The sequence below is a fragment of the Ceratotherium simum genome, chromosome 4 (genome assembly GCF_057802395.1).
Source record: "Ceratotherium simum simum isolate JZ-2026a chromosome 4, ASM5780239v1, whole genome shotgun sequence".
NCBI classification, from domain to species: Eukaryota; Metazoa; Chordata; class Mammalia; order Perissodactyla; family Rhinocerotidae; genus Ceratotherium; species Ceratotherium simum.
This window is the reverse complement of record NC_141903.1, coordinates 77,250,477-77,272,092: the sequence shown is the minus strand read 5'-3', so window position 1 is coordinate 77,272,092 and position 21,616 is coordinate 77,250,477. Positions and strand designations below refer to the sequence as shown.

Here is a 21,616-nt window from a genome sequence, read left to right as displayed (position 1 = left end):
TATTTAAGTACTAAAAAGCAAAGGGAAAAATTAGTCCTCTCCTGCCACGTTCTCTGGACTCCCAGGCCCAGAACACTTCATATTTAATTGCACACAATCCAAACGTTCTCCACATATGTGCCCATCCTCACAGCACTCTCCAGGCAGCAAGCTTGGGACTCTCCGTCTCTCCTATTTCTTCTCAGGGTATTTTGAAATGCATGTAGTGTACTTCAGCATTTTTAAAAAATGTTTTTTAGATATATTTAAGAACTTGATATTTGATCTCTGATCTTTCCTATTCTATACTTTCAAATAAACTTCATTTATTGTGCTTCATTTACAGTTGTATAAAATAGATATTATTTTAATTATAGTTGTCAAAAATATGCCAGTCTACTTTTACACAAATTAAGGCCCATTTAGAGGTGTCCTGCTCAGTTCCAAAATTAGATCAGTACATCCACAAAATGTTTCCTGTCTCGGGAGCCCCCCATGCCCAGTGCCATCTGCGTTCTTCTGCTCCTCCTCCCCCCGCCTTGAATATCCTCTCTCTGAGTAATATTTTTCTGCTTCTTTATTCTCCTCTGTGACAATATCAAAAATAACTTCAGAACCAAAGAGATATTATATTAATCAGGATAATTAATACTGTAGTAAACAAACACTAGCTTTCAGTGGCTTAACATAATTGAAGTTTATTTCTTGTTATACAAAGTCCAATATACCTCTCCTCTAAGCAATGACTCAGGACTCCCAGCTCCTTCTATCCTTTGGTAGCATCATCTTTTAGACCCTCAGAATCCTTCATTTTTAGCAGGGTGGCCTGGGAAAGAGAGAGAGAGTGGAAGCTTTCGTGGATTATGTTGTGATCAGAGCTAGAACTTTATCCTCCAGAACTCAATTCCATGGCCCTATCCAGGTGCAAGAGGGGTTAGGGAATGTCTTGAGTTGTGTGCCATGAAGGAGCAGATATAGGTGAACACCATTAGCCTCTACCACATAGAAAGCCTCACAGTTCTTTCCACAGTCATACCATCTCAGGTGACCAACCCTTATCTAGGGCATGTTTGTATGCACACAATCCTCTTACCATCCCAGCCACCCTGTTGCCCTCTGTCTTACCTCTCTGGCATTGTCGTTTAACTCACCCAGGGTTATTCTTCCCACAGTCCCAGTAAAGTCCTTCCTGCCAACTGTCACCACTCTACCTCAAGTTCCAGGTAGGAATCGAATGCTTCCGTAGCTAACATCCTTGCCTCAGATTGTGTTGATCCCTTAAATGTTTGTAAGGAATAAAAAATGAGGGAGAAATAAGGCAATAGAATCATCACCAGCTACCATAAGAAACCATTAGTACTGAGTGTAAGAAACAATAAAAAGGGCTATGATGAAGATTCTAGAAAAGATAGAAGCTGAAATAAGAACTTATAATTTTTCATAAAAGACTAACACAATAATTTTTGATATTCTGATATATGTTTACAATCCTTCAAAATTTCCTGAGATGAAAAGATAAATCCTCTGTGCTGGAACAGATAGCCTAGGGGTAGACACGAGAGTTATGAAAAAGGAGTGCTCCGAAGAACAAGCTGCACGAGGAAACGTCTTGCAATTTTCAGACCAGAGGTCAATGACCCAAAGATGAGTTGAAATATTCTGAGAAACAATCTCTTACACTGGACGTCACTATGAAACCAGATATTTTTCTTCCCCAGAAACAAAAGAAAAAAAACCCTGTGATGAAAAGACCTCACTGCTCTTCTGGAATTCAGAAACATCCAAACACTGCTGGAAAAATAAATAGAGGGAGGTATTGCTGGATTTCTTAGTCTTTGGTTGTGTCTGTCCAATTAATCATATACAGTAAAATTAAAATATTCCTATTTGACTTAATAATAATGATAATACATTTTCTTTATAGGGCATGTTATAGTTTTTCAAACTTTTTTTAGGTTTATCTTATTAACTTCTTTACCTATATCTCTTCAATGAGTTATGGGAGCATACCAGTCTTTTTGATTTAAATTGATGTATTGTTGCTATTGAAACTTTATTTTCTTTTGTGAGGAAGATTAGCCCTGAGCTAACATCTGTTCCCAATCCTTCTCATTTTGCCGAGGAAGACTGGCCCTGGGCTAACATCCGTGCCCATCTTCCTCTACTTGATATGAGACGCCGCCACAGCATGGCCTGACAAGCGGTGCGTCTGTCTGTCCATGCCCGGGATCTGAACCTGTGGACCCCTGGCCACCTAAGTGGAGCCCGAAAACTTAACCGCTACGCCACCGGCTGGCCCCCTGAAACTTTTTTTTTTAAATCAAAATTATTCTAAAGCTTTATGCTAGGTCAGATTTTTCTTGGCTGGATGGGGAAATAGTAGGTATTATAATCAAAACTGAAGAAACAACTTAGATCAGAATAAAAAATTTTCCCTGGCTCTTTTACTTACAGGAAATCAGAGAGATTATTCTTTCCCAAAGGATAAAAAAAAATCTTGTGTGAGTAATAAGACAGATTTTTACACAAATAACCAATAACATGAGCTAGACAGATGTTGTTTATAAATTCTTTTACTTGTGCCATTTCTCTGGGAAGTTATTCAATTTAGAAAAAGAAAATCATTTAAAGTGCAAACGAATAGATGCTTTGCCATTGGGACCTTATTATAATATGCAATAGACAAAGTTCAAATCATTTTTAATGTTAATAGCCTGAACTGTAAAATCATGAATAGTGTGATGGATTCTTTTGGTTGCAGAAAAGATCCACCTCTAACCAGCTGCAGTGATAAGAGGAAACTGACAATTTATTATAAAATTGCAGGTCATGCTATGAAACTCGCTTCTTTGTCTCTGTCTCCAGACTAGATTTCTGTGCTTCCCAGGTTGATATGGAAGAAAATGTGGCTGACAACATATACTAGCCTATCCTCTATTTAAGAGAGTAACTCAACCAAGTCCCCATTCTTAATTCCTGCAAATGGACCTCTGGTTTTGTTTACAGTTGGAATCAAGTTTTCAACCTTTAATCCAATCAACTTTGACAGGGGCTGGGTCATTTCATACTAATGGGGATTAAAGACCCACTGGTGGTACAGTTCAAGGAAAACACAATATATAGCAATAAACAATGGCAAGAACAATGTTAGCATCAAAGCCTGGAAAAGCAAGCTTGCACAATGATTAATCAACTACCTTAACTGAAATTTTTTATTAGACTGCTTAACTGTCTGCTTTAGTAGCATGTTGTGTAGCATGCAATCTCAATGAGCTACTTAAAGCTACTTAAACCTTAAAGATCCAGGTTGATGTTGTTGGGGGAAGAGGAAGAATCTCCCTCTGCCCTTTTCCTTAAGGTTCTTATGGCTGGCCAAATAATCAACAAGACAGGTTAGCAGGAGAAAATAATACCAAGTTTAATAACGTGTATACATGGGAGAAACTCAGAAATGAGCAACTCGTCCCTCTGTCTAAGCTGCTTGCTTAAGTATTGCAGCTAAAGGTGAGGAGCGTTTTGAGGGTGGGTAGTGGCCTGGGACTTCAGAGGGCAGGAGGACAATTCTTTTTGGGGTCATCTATAGATAATGTGGTCAGGGAGAGACAGAGTTTTTTGATAAAAGAGGCTTGGTCCCTTTGCTATTGTAACCTCTATCCTACATTATCTTTATAACCATCATGATAGAAGATCTGTTCCAGGAAGGAGCCACCATGTCAAATTCTTTAGGCAGTTAGTGGGGGAGGTCAAATGTCCCTCAGAGAAAACAATCAAGGTAAAGAGATCAATTTCAGGGTGCCCAAATCTTGATCTCCCACAGTCCCGCCTTTGAAACTAAAAGTTTCACAGTCCTTTTGAAACTTAAAGAAGTTTCATAGTCCAGAAGCTGAGTTGGTAGATTGTTTCATCTCACTGAACACATTTCCTAGTCCTGATAATAGATCAGTTCATTTTAGAAGGTGGTGATGCAGGTGGGCTCTCAAGGTTACGCCTCTATTGTGGAAGCAAGCAATCAAGTATTTAATGGAAGCATTTCTATGTAAACGAAAGAAAAACAAGGTTAATGGTTGGAGCAAGTTGTAAAGCAGTTTCTGAGTATAGGGGACAGCTAGTTAAGAAGATTTTTAGATGTCAGCATCAAAGCATCTTTTGCAGTTTAAAATGTCTCTGATGATGTCATCGGGTAATCTCTTAAGTTTATATCAAGTCCATCAGCTTCAGTTTGTAAGGCTTCAGGAAAAAGGGCAGGTTCAGTTTTCAGTGATTCCAAATGAAAATGATGGAAAAAATGAAAAACGTTAGTTTGGACATCTGTAGCCAGATATTTTAGGAGACTAGAAGAAATCAGGATCCAGTCCAGTCAACAGATATAAAACAAAAAGCTTAAAAGACAATTAACAAAACTAGGATCTAATATCTGCAAATGTACACTATAGTTTTTACTGAAATATAATTTTTCTTTCTAAGATCACCCTCATTTTTATCAAATACAGACAAATTAAAACTAAGTACTTTGCAAAATAAGTACAGTTCCAATAGTGTTGGCCCAATTATTTACATAAATACAGCAAGAATAGCAATTGCTCACATAGGCTCTTTTAAATCTGCTTTGCTGGAACTTTTTATAAGGAATCTCAGATTGAACTTTAAAGGCCTCTTCAGGCAAGAAAAGCCAAGCCAAGGATTTTGTCATCAGACTTTGCCTGCAATACCTACAGATTTGGGTGAATTCCTCTCTTCCGAGGTTCCCCCAAAATATTTTGAGGTTCCTTGTACCTGCCAGATAAGTGACATTCTTTACTTATCCTGCTAAGTGCTGCTTGGAACATAAGGTACCAGGCCAATATTTCCACGTGGCTTTATTCCATAAAGTCCAATCTTCATTCCTCAAAAGCTGTATGGTTATATGGCAAATATGATGTTCCAGTCACAGCCTTGGTAATATAACCAGTGTTTCCAATTGTGTCCTGTTATAAGGAGAACAGATTCTTATTGAATTTATGCAAATAACTATATTGCCATGAAAACAACAATACTCACTAAGAGTTTCCAAATCCTGGAGGGATCAGGTAGAGAGAAAAAGGTAAATATTTCAATTTTGCTTACAAAAGTATCATTTACCAAATTGTTATGTCATAGCTAGCTCAGGAGAAAAGAGAAAAAGTTTTCCTTAAATCTGAAAAAACAAAACATTAAAAATTCAGCAATACTTCAAATGAACAATCATAAAAATTATAATCATCCTTATCAGTTCATTCAGTCCTGTGTAATCCATTCTTGATCCCAATCTTTTTGTTAGCAGCTTCATGGAGTTATCAGTCTCTCCATCAGATTTCTGTAGTTTTTTTTACCAAGTTCAGTTTTATGATCAGAAAGTTTGTCAGAAAGTTTGTCACTGTGTTCCAGTGTAAATGTCAGAGTCCTTTTCATGAATTTTTCTGAAGTTGAAACATTTTGCAAAAGCATTAGAGCAAAGAAATGTCTGTAAACAACAAGACCTCAAAATGGCAATTGACAGAGAAATTTGGTTAATTTTGTGACATACAACACTTTAAAATAATAATAACCAGAATTATGACTGATAATCAGGACAGATCAGAATTTTAGTAATGTTATACAATTTTAAAACACCTATGTCAATAACATTTGCCCACATAATACCACCTAAGAAGGTTTATCATCACTTGTCTGACAATGTTTTCCATGTAGTTTAACATACTGAATAAGCCTAGTAAGTTTAGTATCTTTCCCCTTATAGGAAGAGAGCAAATTTCTTTGAGAAGTTCCAGGACCCTTTGAAAATTCTCAAAGAAAAAAAGACTTATTTTAAGATATGAATTTTGGTGGAGCTTGTTAAAAATATAAACAATCAAAGCAAACAGAGCATTAACAGTCTAAAAAGCCTTAATAGAGAGACCTCAGTCTTTTGAACGTAGGAAATTATTTTAACAGTTTTTTTTTTTTTTCCTGTCTTTTAGGTAGACTTACTCAAAGGTAAAGAAAAATCTTTTGTAACCTCTTCATCAAGTTTAAGAAAATCATCCTTTTAAGAGAAATAAGACAAAATTATAATTTTGCACCAGCTTACTTCTGCTATTAAAACTCATTTACTTAATTAAATTCATTTTAATCTTAGCCAACTTGACTATGCATAAAACTCCTTTTCCAGAATTCCCTCCACAAACCTTCTATAGCTTTCTTTTTACATTCAGAATTTGTCCCATATCTTTCTTTTCCCTCCTAGTACTTGAGGACAAATTTATCTTTCTTAATCGACCAAACAAAACATTTCCATTCTTTGTACCTTTATACATCTTACTTTCCTTGTACACAGACATATTTTTCTTAATTTTTTAGTAGCTTCAATCACATATATTAATTAGAAATTTTAACCTTTAGAAACCTTAATTTCTAAGTAAAAACTAAGTAAACAATTATAAACTTTCTTTTACATTAGTATCTTGTGGCTTGGAAAATTTATAAACACTTCATAATTTCTAGAAATATGTTACTTTATAGTACAATCTTTTAATAAAACACATGTTTACCAATAGACCCAAAACACCTTTTAGTTTTCCTGTAATGCAAAGCCAAAAGTAGACAAATGTACATTTAGCAATCAATGTCTAATATCTTATTTGGAAATGATGATACTCAGTGAATTTTTATCATAAAATTTAGCAAAACTCTAAAGTTTTAAGTTACCAAAAAGAGTTTGGAAGCTGTAACCACCATAACACATAATTATTGTTTAAAGTTCATCCAACATTCATCTTTTTCACAACTATTTAGTTATTTCTTCCCAATAATTATTTAGACTGCCTACAAGACTTCATAAGACTTCAGATAAAATTAGCCATCATTTAAATTACTATTTTTGTTAACCAGTTCTGTAATAGAAATAACATCAGTTTTTTTCTACAAAATTTTATGTAAATTTCATCACCTCTTATACCTTTAAACATAGTTATCATTAAGATTTTTATCAGTAGGTCTTGGTCTTCTAATTTTGGACAAGAGAAGCATTCCCAGTCAGACATTTTAAAACATACTCAGGCAAAGTTGATGTAACCTCTTTATATAAAATTAGCTCAAACATTCCAACCTTTATAATCTTATCAATACTTACACTTTTACGTGTTCTCAATTCAATTGTAACCTGAGTCAAGGTCTTAAGGCTAGTCAAATTTTTCCCTTCCTTTTTCTGGCCTTTTTTTAGGTACCAATTAAATAATTATGTGAGAGCTCTCAAAACAATTTTTTTTCCCCTAATTTAGAAGTTTTTCCAGTTCAAAGGATCCGTCGTCTGGCCATTGACGAGTAGGATCTTCATTTGTATTTATTCCACTAGTGACTCGAACCAATAAGCCTTTTTAAGGAAAGAGCCGGAGGTAACTTTCCACGCTTAGAATAAATCTACCATGGACGCAAGAGGCGCCCCTGGTGAGGAAGCAGATGATGTAGCCCCCATGATCCACAGAATTAACTCCCAAAGATATTGAGAGCAAGTAAAGACCTTCGTTGCACAGGCGGTAAGGATGGTGTAGTGAAAACGGTGTCTCCGGTCTCCCACAATAGTGTGGGATGCCTCCAGTCACAGACCCGCTAATCTGTGACACCGGGCAGGTGATACTGGAATGGGATTTTTCCAGCACTAACAAGCAACGAAGGTTAAAATGACAAAAGCCCTTATGGACTGGGCCGTTTATGACAAACTCCCCTGAGAGCTTGGCACAGCCGGTCAAAGAGACAGTTCGGAACCCCAGTCTACTTGACTGGCCACCAAGGTGCACTCCGGTAAATGCACCTTCCGTATGGTGGAGACCAAGGAGAATATTCTCACTGGCCACAAAGCCAAGTTCTCTCAGGACACAGAACAAGACAGAGACTACTCTGGGAGGAAAAGTGATCAAGATCAAAACCAAGAGTACTCTACCAAATTTAAACCAAGAGTCACTAAAAGCACAAGAAACTAGTTTCCCAAATATTTTCTCCTGCCAATCTAAATTTAGAAAGAGAAAAAATTCTCACCACTTCCTTCCACCGGACTCCGCAGATAGATTCCGGGAGGCTGACGTGGTAAGAAGTCTTACCTTTTTGCTGGCTTTTGTCAGGCGTTCCCGTATCTCATCATCTGCAGTAGTCCAGGGAGAAGGCAGGTCTTCCAGCCAGAGAAGGCAACTTGCCAGCCAGTGTGGCTCCTGGCGACTACGCCAAAACTGTCGGGGGAAGAGGAATAATCTCCCTCTGCCCTTTTCCTTAAGGTTCTTATGGCTGGCCAAATAATCAACAAGACAGGTTAGCAGGAGAAAATAATACCAAGTTTAATAACATGTATACATGGGAGAAACTCAGAAATGAGCAACTCGTCCTTCTGTCTAAGCTGCTTGCTTAAGTATTGCAGCTAAAGGCGAGGAGCGTTTTGAGGGTGGGTAGTGGCCTGGGACTTCAGAGGGCAGGAGGACAATTCTTTTTGGGGTCATCTATAGATAATGTGGTCAGGGAGAGACAGAGTTTTTTGATAAAAGAAGCTTGGTCCCTTTGCTATTGTAACCTCTATCCTACATTATCTTTATAGCCATCATGATAGAAGATCTGTTCCAGGAAGGAGCCACCATGTCAAATTCTTTAGGCAGTTAGTGGGGGAGGTCAAATGTCCCTCAGAGAAAACAATCAAGGTAAAGAGATAAATTTCAGGGTGGCCAAATCTTGATCTCCCACAATGTGCTACTTCCACCATTGTCTTCCTCAGACATGTCACAACTATGAAGAAGATTCCCAAGGACATAACTCACTATCTGTCTTTCTGTCCATATATCTATATCTATCTATCTATCTATCTATCTATCTATCTATCTATCTATCTATCATCTATCTATCTATCTATCTATCCATCTATCAGCTAATCCACTGTTCTCTACTGCCACACAGGCTCCAAATTGCTTAGTTTCAGGTCATCAGTTCACAAAGAGGTGCATATCGTCCTCTGGAGTTCTACTACACAGCAGTCCTCTTAATATGATAGAACATTCTGAGTCTTTCATAATTTATATTTTTTGTTCTGTAACCTGCTTCTCCAACTGCATTACAAACTTGTGGAGGCCAGGGATCATGCATTACTGTATTAGTTATCTTATTACTGCATAACAAATTACACAAAAGCTTAGAGTCTTAAACCAGCACACATTTATTATCTCACACAATTTCTGAGGGTCAGGAATCTGGGAGCAGCTTGGCTAGGAGCTTCTGGCTCAAGGAATCTCATGAGGCTGCAGTCAAGCTGTCAGCCAGGGCTGCAACCTCATGAGAAGGCATCTGATGGCTTGACAGATCTAGAGGATCTACTTCCAAGATGGCTCGCTCAAATTGCTGTTGGCAGAGGAAAATGTGGGCTTCACAGGACTACCTGAGTGTCCTCATGGTATGTCAGCTGTTTTCCCTAGAGCAAGTGATCCAAGAGAGAGAGAGCACACATACCACAGTGCTTTTGTGATTTAATCTCCAAAGTCACATGCCACAACTTCTGCTTTAGTCTATTGGTTAGAAGCAAGTCACTAAATCCAGCCCATACTCAACAGGAGGGAAATTAGGCTTCACTTCATGAAGGTAGGACTATCAAAGAATCTGTTGATGTATTGTTAAAACCACCGTTACTTTTTTCACTGCATCTTCAGAGTTTCCTTTGAGTCAGTACTCAACTTTTATTTTTTTGATTGATTGCATTGTACATGTCACCAAAGTGTGACATGGTATAGGAGTGTGATATTGTGATTTATAATAAGAATATGTATTTGATCTTCATCCTACTTTCTGGCAAAGAACTCCTAAAATCCTTGGAATTTCCTAAGTGATGAAGGCAACAAAGGTGTCTCTTGTTATGATAATGGGTGACTTTTTCACCCCACCTAAGGATGGGAGCTGGTTGCCAGGAGAACCAACCATGTGATTAGAAGGTTGGAACTTTGAGTCCCACCTCCACCCCCTTTGCAGCAAGGGCGTGTAGGTTGAATCAATTGTCAATGGCCAATGATTTAATCAATTATGCCCATATAATGAAGCCTCCATGGAAACTGAAGGGGAGGAAGACTATCCTCTACCCACTCTGGGTCCTTTCTGGCTGGGCTACAAATTAAATTGACATGAGACCAAATAATAGGAGAAAATCAAACAAAGCTTTATAACACGTATACATGGGAGAGACCCACTGGGTAACTGAGTATCTTGACAAAATGGCAGAGGTCTTCTTTTTAAAGAGATTCAGATAAAGACAAAAGAGGATGTTGGGGGTAGGGGAGAGTCAGCTATGGGAGATTACCAGAAAGCACAACAAACAAAAGTATGCAGGTTTAAATCCTCACCTTCCACACTGATAAGAGTTTCTAGAGATAAGGTCGTCTCCCCTTCTTCCTGGTACAGAGAGGGAGATACCTTTACAAATGGAGATTTCCCTGGGGCTGGCCCTATGGTGTAGCAGTTAAGTGCGCATGCTCTGCTTCAGCGGCCAGGGGTTTGTAGGCCCAGATCCCGTGCGCACACTGATGCACTGCTTGTCAAGCCATGCTGTGGCGGTGTTCCATATAAAATAGAGGAAGACGGGCACGGATGTTAGCCCAAGGCCAATCTTCCTCAGCAAAAAGAGGAGGATTGGCATCAGATGTTAGCTCAGGGCTACACTTCCTCACTAAAAAAAAAAAAAAAAAAAAATGGTGATTTCCCTTATAAATGTAAATGTTTCTTAGGAAGGATAACTTCTACTTTTACTTGGAATGGGCTTAGCAAGGATCCTCCCAGTCTATCGATACCCAGAGTTATCTATGGTGTTGGCCTGTCCGGGGGACAGGCCTCTTATCTTAAATTCTTTTAGGCAGTTTAGGGGAAGGTTAAATGCCCTTCATGATTTTTCTCAGCCTGTATTGTTTTCAGCTCGAAATAATCCACATACCAGAGTGGTACATCTTGGGGTGGCCTGACCTGAACCCCATCAGTTCCCTCCTCTGAAACTTCCCTTGAAGTTTCACAGTCCTTTTGAAACTTATGAACACTTATGAAACTATGAAAGTTTCATAGTCCAGAAGCTGAGTAGATTGTTCCATCTCACTTGTTTCTTAGTCCTGATAATAGATCAGTCCAGTTAACTTCATTTTAGAAGGCAGTGATGCAGGTGGGCTACCAAAGTTAGGCCTATATTTTGGAAGCAAGCAATCAGGTATTTAATAAGAAGCATTTCTATGGAAACAAAAGAAAAACAAGGTTAATGGTTGGAGCAAATTATAAACCAGTTTCTGAGATCAGAGGATGGTCAGTTAAGAAGACTTTGAAGCATCTTTTGCAGCTTAAATATCTCTGATGATGTCATTGGGTGTTCAGGTATACTTTTGAGTGGCTTATACAGCAACAGGCATGCTATCCTGGTGATCTCTATAAAGTTTATTAAGTTGTCCCGCTTCAGTTTGTAAGGGCTTCAGGAACAAGGGTCGTTCAGTTCTCAATGATTTCAAATAAAAAGGATGAGAAAATTCAAAACGTTAGTTCAGAGAATTGTAGCCAGATATTTCAGGAGACTAGAAGAATTCAGGATCCAGTCCAGTTTATAGGTAGAAAACAAAAACCTCAAAGATATTAACAGAACTAGGATCTAATATCCACAAATGTGTACTATAGTTTCCACTGAAATAATTTTAATCTCTAAAATCACCTTCATTTTTACCAAAGATAGCCAAATTAAGACTAAATAGTTTGTAAAATAAGTCTAGTTTCAATAAATTTGGCCCAATTATTTACGTGAGTATAGCAAGAATAGCAATTGATCATATAGACTCTTCTAAATCTGCTTTGCTGGAACTTTTTATAAGGAATCTCAGATTGAACTTCAAAGGCCTCTTGAGGCCCAGGAAAGCCAAGCCAAGGATTCTGTCATCAGACTTTGCCTGCAATACCTACAGATTTGGGTGAATTCCCTTCTTCTTGAGGTCCCCCAAAATATTGAGGTTCCTTGCACCTGCCAGATAAGTGACATTCCTTACTTATCCACTAAGTGTTGCTTAGAATGCTGGACATAAGGTACCAGGCCAATATTTTCACGTGGTTTTATTCTATAAAGTCCAGTCTTTGTCTCTCAAAAGCTGTCTTGTCATATCTGAGTTTGTATGTTTTTCTCAAATATAATATTCCAGTCAAAGCTTTGGTAATATAACCAATGTTTCCAATTGTATCCTGTTATAAGGAGAACAGGTTCTTATTGAACTTATGCAAATATCTATATTGCCATGAAAACAATACTCGCTTGCTAAGAGTTTCCAAATCCTTGAGGGAGCAGGTAGGGAGAAAAAGATAAATGTTTCAATTCTGCTTCCAAATGTATCATTTACCAAATTGCTATAAGTCACAGTTAGCTTAAGAGAAAAGAGAAGAAGTTTTCCTTAAATCTGAAAAAGCAAAACACTTAAAAAATCAAACAAAAGTCATAAAAATTATAATCATTCTCATCAGTTCATTCAGTTCTGTGTAATCAACTCTTGATCTTAATCTTGTTAGCGGTTTCATGAAGTCAGTTTCTCCTTTAGAGTTCTATAATTTCTTACTCAGTTCAGTTTTATGATCTGAAAGTTTGTCAGAAACCTGCATTGCAGAGTAAATGTCAGAGCCCTTTCCATGAATCTCTCTGAAGAAAACATTTGCAAAGGCTCAGAGTAAAACAATAACTGTCTATAAACAAGACCCCAAAATGGCAATTGACAAAGAAATTTGGTTATTTTGTGACATATAATACTTCAAGAAAATAACTAGAATTATGACTGATAACCATATCAGAATTCTAGGAATATCACATAATTTTTAGAACACTTAGATCAATAACATTCACCCACACAATATCATAGGTCCCTATGAAACAATGCTTAGTTATCCATTTAACCAAGGTGACAGTTAAAGATTTTTAGGCAAATGCAGAAAATTAAATAGCTGTACGAAAAACCTTAGCACTTGTGATTAAAGACCTGATAAAAATATATAGGAAATGTATTTTGATAAAACACAAAATCCCTACCCTTCTGGTAAACTACTCAAAGAAAAGACCTTTTATACTCTCGTTACCAACAGCACACCAAAAGTTCAAGAAAATTATCCTTTTAAGACAGAGAAAAAAACAAACTTCAATTTTGCATCAGCTTACTTTTGACATTAAAACTTATTTACTTAATTAGATTCATTTTAATCTTAGCCAACTTGATGACGTACAAAACTCTTTTTTCAGAATTCCTCTTTCACAAACCTTCTATAGCCTTTTTTTATGTTCAGAATTTGTCCCATGCATTTCTTTCTTCCCTTCTAGTACTTTAGGACAAATTTATCTTTCTTTTTTTTTTTGGTGGGGAAGATTAGCCCTGAGCTACCATCCGATGCCAATCCTCCTCCTTTTGCTGAGGAAGATTGGCCCCGGGCTAACATCAGTGCCCATCTTCCTCTACTTTATATGTGGGATGCCACCACAGCATGGCTTGACAAGCAGTGCATCAGTCTGTGCCCAGTATGCGAACCTGCAAACCCCAGGCCGCCGAAGTGGAGTGTGCGAACATAACAGCTAATGCCACCAGGCAGGCCCCTAAATTTATCTTTCTTAACAAAAAAAAACCAAAAATATTTCATTTATTTATACCTTCTTTACTGAAAACATATATCTTACTTTCCTTGAATACAAAGATGTTTTCCTCATTAATTTCTAGTAGCCTTAATCACATATTAGAATTTTGACCCTCAGAAACCTTAATTTTTTTAAGTAAAAAACTAAGCAATTATAAACTTTGTTTTACATTAGCGTTCTGTGGCTTGGAACATTTATAAACACTTTTTATAATTCTGGAAACACATTACTATATAGTACAATCTTTTAGTAGAACACAAGACATGTTTACCAATAGACCCAAAACACCTTTTAGTTTTTCTGTAATAAGAAGCCAAAAGTAGATAAACTTAGATACGTTTAGCAATAATGTTTCCATATTTTATCTTATTTGAAAATGACCCAGATACTCAACAAATTTTTATCATTTAACTTAATTTAGCAACTCTAAAGTTTTAAATTACCAAAAAGAATTTGGAAACTGTTCTTTCAAGTATACACACCATAAAGCATAATTATTCTACCCCAAAACTCTTACCCATATTTATCTATCTAAATCATTTGTTTCCAACAATTATGTTTAGATTACCCACAAAAACTTCATGAGATATTAGACACAATTAGCTATCATTTAAAACTATTATTTTCCTGACAAATTTGTAACAGTGATAACATGTCTGCATCATATCCAATGTTGATAACTCTGAGGACATGTCTATTTTAATCAAACCAACAAACTTAAACCAGCTTTCATTTACCAAAGATTATTTCATATCATGTTAACTTGAAAGGCATTTGGGTTAGTTGCATTTAGAAATAATTTTTGTAAGTCCTTACTTTAAGCCAATTGAACAGAGCCCTTAATTTTGACCATACCATCCGGAGGTAAAATATCACACATATGTAACATATATGTAGACACACATACAGAGTCTCCACAGCTATTGTTTTAAAATTACTGTCATGGGCTGGCCCTATGGCTTAGCGGTTAAGTGCACACGCTCCGCTACTGGTGGCCCGGGTTCGGATCCCGGGTGCACACCAATGCACCACTTCTCCAGCCATGCTGAGGCCACGTCCCACATACAGCAACGAGAAGGATGTGCAACTATGACATACAACTATCTACTGGGTCTTTAGGGGGAAAAAAAGGAGGATTGACAATAGATGTTAGCTCAGAGCTGGTCTTCCTCAGCAAAAAGAGGAGGATTAGCATGGACATTAGCTCAGGGCTGATCTTCCTCACAAAAAAAAAAAAAATTAGTCATGAATCAGGTACAGTAATATAAAGCTCCCTAGTTATGAATCTAAATTTTGTTTTAAGACTTTTTACTAATATTTGTGGAGGACACTCAAGATGCTAAATTTTTGGTGAGAGTGCTCTTATGGCCATTTTTTGGCGTTTTCCCCTTTTTTCTCCTTCAGTCTTAGGAATTAGTGATGGTCTAGATATTCCCCAGAGGATTTGCAAGCTCTTTGAGATAAAGGGAAGGGTGGAACCTGAACTGCCTCTAGAGCTGCATTTCCAGTCTTGCAAGGATTTTCTTAAGGACAATTGCTCTTAATTTCTCAGAAATTGGGTTGTAACTGCTTTCTAAAGCCATACCTCTGGCCTTGCAGAGATTTGTAAGACAAAGATGGTTGCTTCCAGTTCCCCCAAAGAACTGGATTGCAGTTTGAATGACAGAAGAGGTTGATGCACCCTTCTACTTACATATCTTCCAATTACCTTTTTTATATCACGGAAAATTTTAACTTGAGGTGGATCAAAAGATTTGTATGATGTTCTAAAACTTTCAGGACAATGTATCAGACCTTTAAAAGTCTGCACAAAGCAATTAACTGAGGCCTTTTTTCTTTTTTTTTTTTTTAATATTTATATTCCTTTTTTTTTTTAATTTTTTGTTTATTGCAGTAACATTGGTTTATAACATTGTAAAAATTTCAGGTGTACATCATTGTACTTCTATTTCTGCATAGATTACATCATGTTCACCACCAAAATACTAATTACAACCCATCACCACACACATGTACCGAATTATCCCTTTCACCCTCCTCCCTCCCCCCTTCCCCTCTGGTAACCACCAATCCAATCTCTGTCCCTATGTGTTTGTTTATTGTTGTTATTATCTACTACTTAATGAAGGAAATCATATGGTATTTGACCTTCTCCCTCTGACCTGAGGCCTTTTTTCTAAGTGTACAATTTAACCCTAGACCAATTTACCTTGGGGGAGGGCTGTTATTATCCCCATATTAGCCGCTAGTTTTTATCTCTTACAGCCTGGGCTCAGGCAACCCTATTGACTTCCTTTTTGTTGAGTTTATTTAACACTGTCTGAAGGGCAGACTCATATGCTGTCTTACAATCAGGCAGGGGAAACATTCCCCAGTGAGTCACAATGTTTATCCCCACAATACAATTTATAATACAATCAGGCAAAAAAAAGATACAATCACTTCACATAAAGCCCGTAAATATATCAGTTGTTCTACAAAATTTCATCTGAATTCCATTAACTCTTATACCTCTAACCATAATTTTCATTAGGACTTTATCAATAGGTCTTGGTCTTATAATTTTGGACAGGGGAAGCATTCCCAATCAGACATTTTAAAACATACTCAGGCAAAGTTGATATAACCTCTTTATATAAAATTTGCTCAAACATTCCAACCTTTATAATCTTATCAACACTTAACACTTTTACATTTTCTCAATTTAATTGTAACCTGAGTCAGGGTCTTAAGGTTAGTCATTTTTTTTTCTTTTTTTTTTTTTAAATCTGGCGTTTTCATAGGTACCAATAAAACAATTATAGTGACAGGTCTCCCAAATTTTTTTTCTCTCAATTTAGAAGTTTTTCCAATTTAAACAATCCATCTTCTGGCCACATTGATGAGTAGGTTCTTAGCAGCAACTCATAGCAAAGCTTCACCATGAATGCAAGAGGCATCCCCAAAAGAGATCCGGAGAATTCACTCCCCAGAATAAGAAAGCACAACAAGCAACAATCTTGAGATGACAAAGGCCCCTTATGAAAGCAAATGAGATGCCTTTATGACAAACTCCTGAGAGTAGACACAGCCTGACCAAGAAAGCATCTCCCAGAACCCCATTCTACTCGACTGGCCACCAAGATGTGTGCCAGTACATGCATCCTCTGAATAGCGGAGACCAGAAAGGTCACAAAGCCAAGCTCTATGTCTCGAGACATATGTTCTATGTCTCGAGACATAGAACAAGACAAATAAAAAACCTCATCTGATATGCACATTAACACCTTTAGCTAAGCCTTGGGTCTCTCAGAGCCAGAATACCTGTGGGGGGAGGTGCTGCGGGGCTGGGGATTGTGTGTGCTTTCCAGAGTACCTCGTCATTGCACAGATATTTTCTTGAAGTCATCTACCCCATTCCATGACCAACTTATCCTTTCATGGGAGATTTCTTGAGGTGGTGAGTGCCCTAATGGCTCTTAACTGCTTGACCCACACCCACCAAATTTGTGGCCTTTTTGGCATCCAAGATGCACTTAGCTTTTCACTTCATGTGCATGTTCCCAGACAACAGGCTTATAGAGATGCCTGTGTCTTATGACAAATGATGAAAAAGATAGAGACAAGGAGAAATAGTGACTATTTCCGGGAGGAAAAGAATCAACTAGCCAATGAGTACTCAACCAGATACTAGAGTTGCTAAATCCAAGAAGCTAGCTTCACCCGTGTTTTCTCCTGCTAATCTAAATTTAGAAAAGAAAAAAAAAAACTCACCACTCTAGCTTCCACTGTACCCTGAAGGCAGAGATCTGGGAGACTGACATTGTAAGAACTCTTACCTCCTGCCGGCTCTTGTCAGGGGTCCAGGAACTCTCAGCTGCAGTAGTCCAGGAGCAAAGAGCATCCAGCTAGTGAAATTTTTATCCTGTCCAAGTCGCCAAACTGAAGGGGAGGAAGACTATCCTCTACCCACTCTGGTTCCTTTCTGGCTGGGATACAAATTAAATTGAACAAGAGACTGAATAACAGGAGAAAATCAAAGAGAGCTTTGTAACATGTATACATGGGAGAGACCCAGGGAAACTGAGTATCTCGACAAGATGGCAGAGGTTCTCTTCTTAAATAGATTTAGTAAAGACAAAGGAGGATGTTAGGGGTGGGAGAGTCAGTTATGGGAGAGTACCAGAAAAGCATAGTAAGGTTATTATGCAGATTTAAGGCCTCGCCTTCTGCATTGACAAGTTTCTAGAGATGAGGTCATCAGCCCTTCTTCCCAGTACAAAGAGAGAGGTACTTTTACAAATGGAGATTTCCCTTACAAATGTAAATGTTTGGTAAACAGAACTTTGATAAGAAACTTTGATAAGAATGGGCTTAGCAAGGACTCTCCCAGTCTATTGATACCCAGAGTTATCTGTGGTGATGGTTTGTCCTGCGGACAAATTCAAGGGACCAGAGAGGATCCCTCAGGAGATTCATCATAAGGGAGGACATGATATGCCTTAGATACATTCCTTGGGGTTTGCTGGCTGAGCTTGTAACTAGATGATTGCCTACTTCATATTAACATTGCACCTGAGGGTAAAGATAAAGGCATCAGCTTCCTTTCCCAGCCTCCTTCTTCTGTATTTCTATATGCAGAGTTTTAACAAAGTCATTTGTCTTTGGCTGGCTACAGACTTCTCTTTCCTCTGGATGGAGCTGAGCTCACTGAAAGCAGGGTAATTTTGAAAACACCACACCTATAATTGAAAAGGATTTCTTAAGGCCTTTTATCATCTTTTTCTGGTGCCTCTTACACCATCCTAAATCAAACCAGCTGAATCCAGAACCCAGGTGGCAGCTGTTCAGGCTTAGCACCAAACAACCCTTGGAACTCAGGGCGTGGGCGTGACTCTTCAGTGAGATCAGTCTCACCCATGAGGCATCTCTGGCTACTTTCTAATTATTTCCATTGCAAAAGGCCCTGAGTTATTTGATGAATCATGTCATTTTTATGGAAAAGTAAACCCAGGGTAATAAAAGACCTATGGCCACACACATGAGAATCCTAAGTTCATAATTGGGGTCCAGAGGAAGCAAATCTGTACATATTCACTGTCTACTTGAGTCATGGGCACCAAAGATGGTGACCAGAACGCAAGGATTAGATCACCTCTACCATCCATTTCAGCAAGGGTAGGGATTATGGTTTGTTTCTCAAAAAAAAAAAAAAAAAAAAATGGAGCTATCTTTGGCCAAAGATAGATTGACGCAAATGTGACTTTTCAAAATTATTCCTTATACTTCAAGTCTCTTGTTAGAATAACATAATATAATAATAATAATTCTTGATCACCAGTAATACGCCAGGCACTGCTTCACATCCTTTATATACTTATAGAATCATCCCAACTTTCCTAAAAGCTATTTACTTGATTATTCCTGTGTTACAGAACAAAAGAGGAAACTGAAACCAAGAACAATTAAGATCTTTACCCAATAGTAATTTCCACCTCAATCTTTTCCTCTCTATCCTCTTGCTTCTTTTCTAGCTTTCTTTCTGTTCCATCTTCATTTGTTTTTATTTTTTTTCTTGATTTTTCTTTCCCTGTTATTTGCCTCTTTGGGCTCCAGGAGCAAGAAGGTCAGAATCTTAGAAGCATAAATGTTGAACTCAAATAAGAAAAGACAAGTACAACCCGAGTCAATGTGAAACTGCTGTGCAAGGAGGGAAAAAAGCCAGGTCAACTGGACAGGATTTACTCCTGACCCAACCCCTCCCCCGCTTACTGTCTCCAGAAGAAGTTGGCTAGCTCACCCTACTGCCAAAACAGGTTTGAGAAGGAGGGAGAAGTGAACACATCAGCCTTGCAACAACACTTGCCCCACCCCCACTCACTTAACTCTGAGAGGAGGATGGTAAACGTCACCTCTACTGGTCTACTTACAATTCAGCTCTCAACACTGTACTATCCTGGGGCCAAGCCCCCCGAGGAATCTGGAGGATTCAGACACCGGAAATTTTACCCATAATAATGCTTTCCATTTATATAACCTCATTACAAAGAAAGTTCTCACGTGTCATCTCATATAATCACTTACATTATCTTATTCATTAAAACATGTGAAGTTTGAAATAAAAGTGAGGCTAGTGTTCCCCTAAATTAGCTTGAGACCTTGATGAAAATGTCAGTCCTATCTTTACCGTCCATTTTAATAGTTTTCTAATGCAGTTTTGGGAAACACAGAAAGGATTTGGTGGCACAAACTGGAAGTATCTCTGGAGACAACCATCTAAGAGCTGTGGGTAGTTTCCCTCAATAGATGCAAGTCAGCAATAGTCCACTGAAATATTGGGCTCTGCGGCTGCCTGTAAGACCTCTCCCTACAGCCTCCCAGAAGTCTCTATTGCTTTTCTTGATAGCGCATAATTGGGAGAGATCCTAAAGTTACAAGGACTTGGACTTATTTTTATGGAAAATTGGGGAATTGGATCAGGAGAATTAACCTAAGAATTTAATTAATCTTCACAGTTGGCTTTTGACCTATGAATATATTGATCTCTGTAGGATTTGTGAAGGGAACTCGTATGAGATTAATATACTCTCCTTAATCCCTACCTCAAGGGGACTTCTGTTTAGCTTCATGTTCCCAGCAGTCCCAGCCCTTCCCGGAGGTCTTTTAGAGGTAGTTTCTCAAGTGGAAAGAATGAAATGGTAATTCCTCCCAGACACTGGAATTTCCAAATCCACAGAGAATTGTTATCATCATACGTAAAAGTTGGGAAGCCCCCATTCCTCCGAGAAGCAACACTCATTTAGAAAGGTAAATTGGTTTGTTTCCAACTGAAGCAGATAGGTTCAGTTAGAGCTCTGCTTTTGCAAATCAGACAGCAAGCATTTAATCAGTCAATATATAAAATGTTGTTCATCCAGTTTTACATATAAGTCATGACTCCCTTAACAACAGGGATACGTTCTGAGAAATGCGTTAGGTGATTTTGTTGTTGTGCGAACATCATAGAGTGTACTTATACAAACCTAGATGGTGTAGCCTACTACACACCTAGGCTATATGGTACTAATCTTATGGGACCCCCAGGGTATATGCAGTCTGTCGTTGACCGAAATATTGTTATGCTCTACTAGAGCAATGGATTCACCTTTAGAAGAACTTTGAGTAACTGACTATATCAGCAATTCACTGTCATAACTAACTTAATCTCCAGCCCCACCCCGTGGATCAGTTGCCTGCCTAATTTATAGATATATAGAGATATAGAAATATAGAGACAGATATGTATGTAGGTAGGTAGGCAGGTAGATAGACGCATTTTACTGGGCCTAATTCAAATACACACACATACACTGGGAAAACTGGTTTGAACACTCCAGATTTTAAGAGGGCTCATTTGCTACATTTTAAAATTTAATTTTATTTAACAAACTGTCATGTATTTATTTTTTCTCCTGCTGTACACATTTTTGTAAGCTTTCTCAAATTCTTTGGGATGAGGTGAAGTACAAGCTACCACATACAAGAGTGTGATGCAGGGAAGAACTGGGGGGTTTAGAACTGGGAAATTCAGAGGTTTAAGCAACGGTCAGCTGGGGGCAAGGATGACACAGCACCTGCAAGCAATAGCGAAGATGTCTCACCCACGGATCCTCCGGGTTGCATTATGAGGTGTTCTTGATTTATCTGTTTTTCTCCCCTGTGTTAGTGTCCAAATATTAGCTTCCCTTTCTGCATTAGTGGACATGATTGCTTAAGGTAAGGGCACTACTCTAAGGAATTTCTAGAATACCTGTTCTCCAATCAAATCATCAGCCATTTATAAACATTCTGCTCTGGAATCTAACTTGTTGGAATTGGGAAGCTATTTTCAATTTTTTTGAGTGGGCAATGACATGATAAAATATGCTTTAGTAAGATTAATTGCACAATGAATAAAATAATAAGCTAATATTTATATAGTGCTTGCTCTGAACTGGATACTACAAGAATTTTATATTGATTATGTCACTGAATTTTAAAAAA

The 21,616-nt window shown here is 37.9% G+C and overlaps 1 long non-coding RNA gene across 1 annotated transcript; it reads right to left on the bottom strand.

The window, feature by feature from the left end:
- Positions 1–588: 588 nt before the first annotated feature.
- On the bottom strand, positions 589–17,682 carry LOC147917343 (uncharacterized). The gene is made up of 2 exons (XR_015552020.1): positions 17,434–17,682; positions 589–1,256 (listed from the first exon to the last, which is right to left on the bottom strand). It is a non-coding gene; the product is annotated as an uncharacterized LOC147917343 (long non-coding RNA).
- Between the last annotated feature and the right edge of the window lie 3,934 nt (positions 17,683–21,616).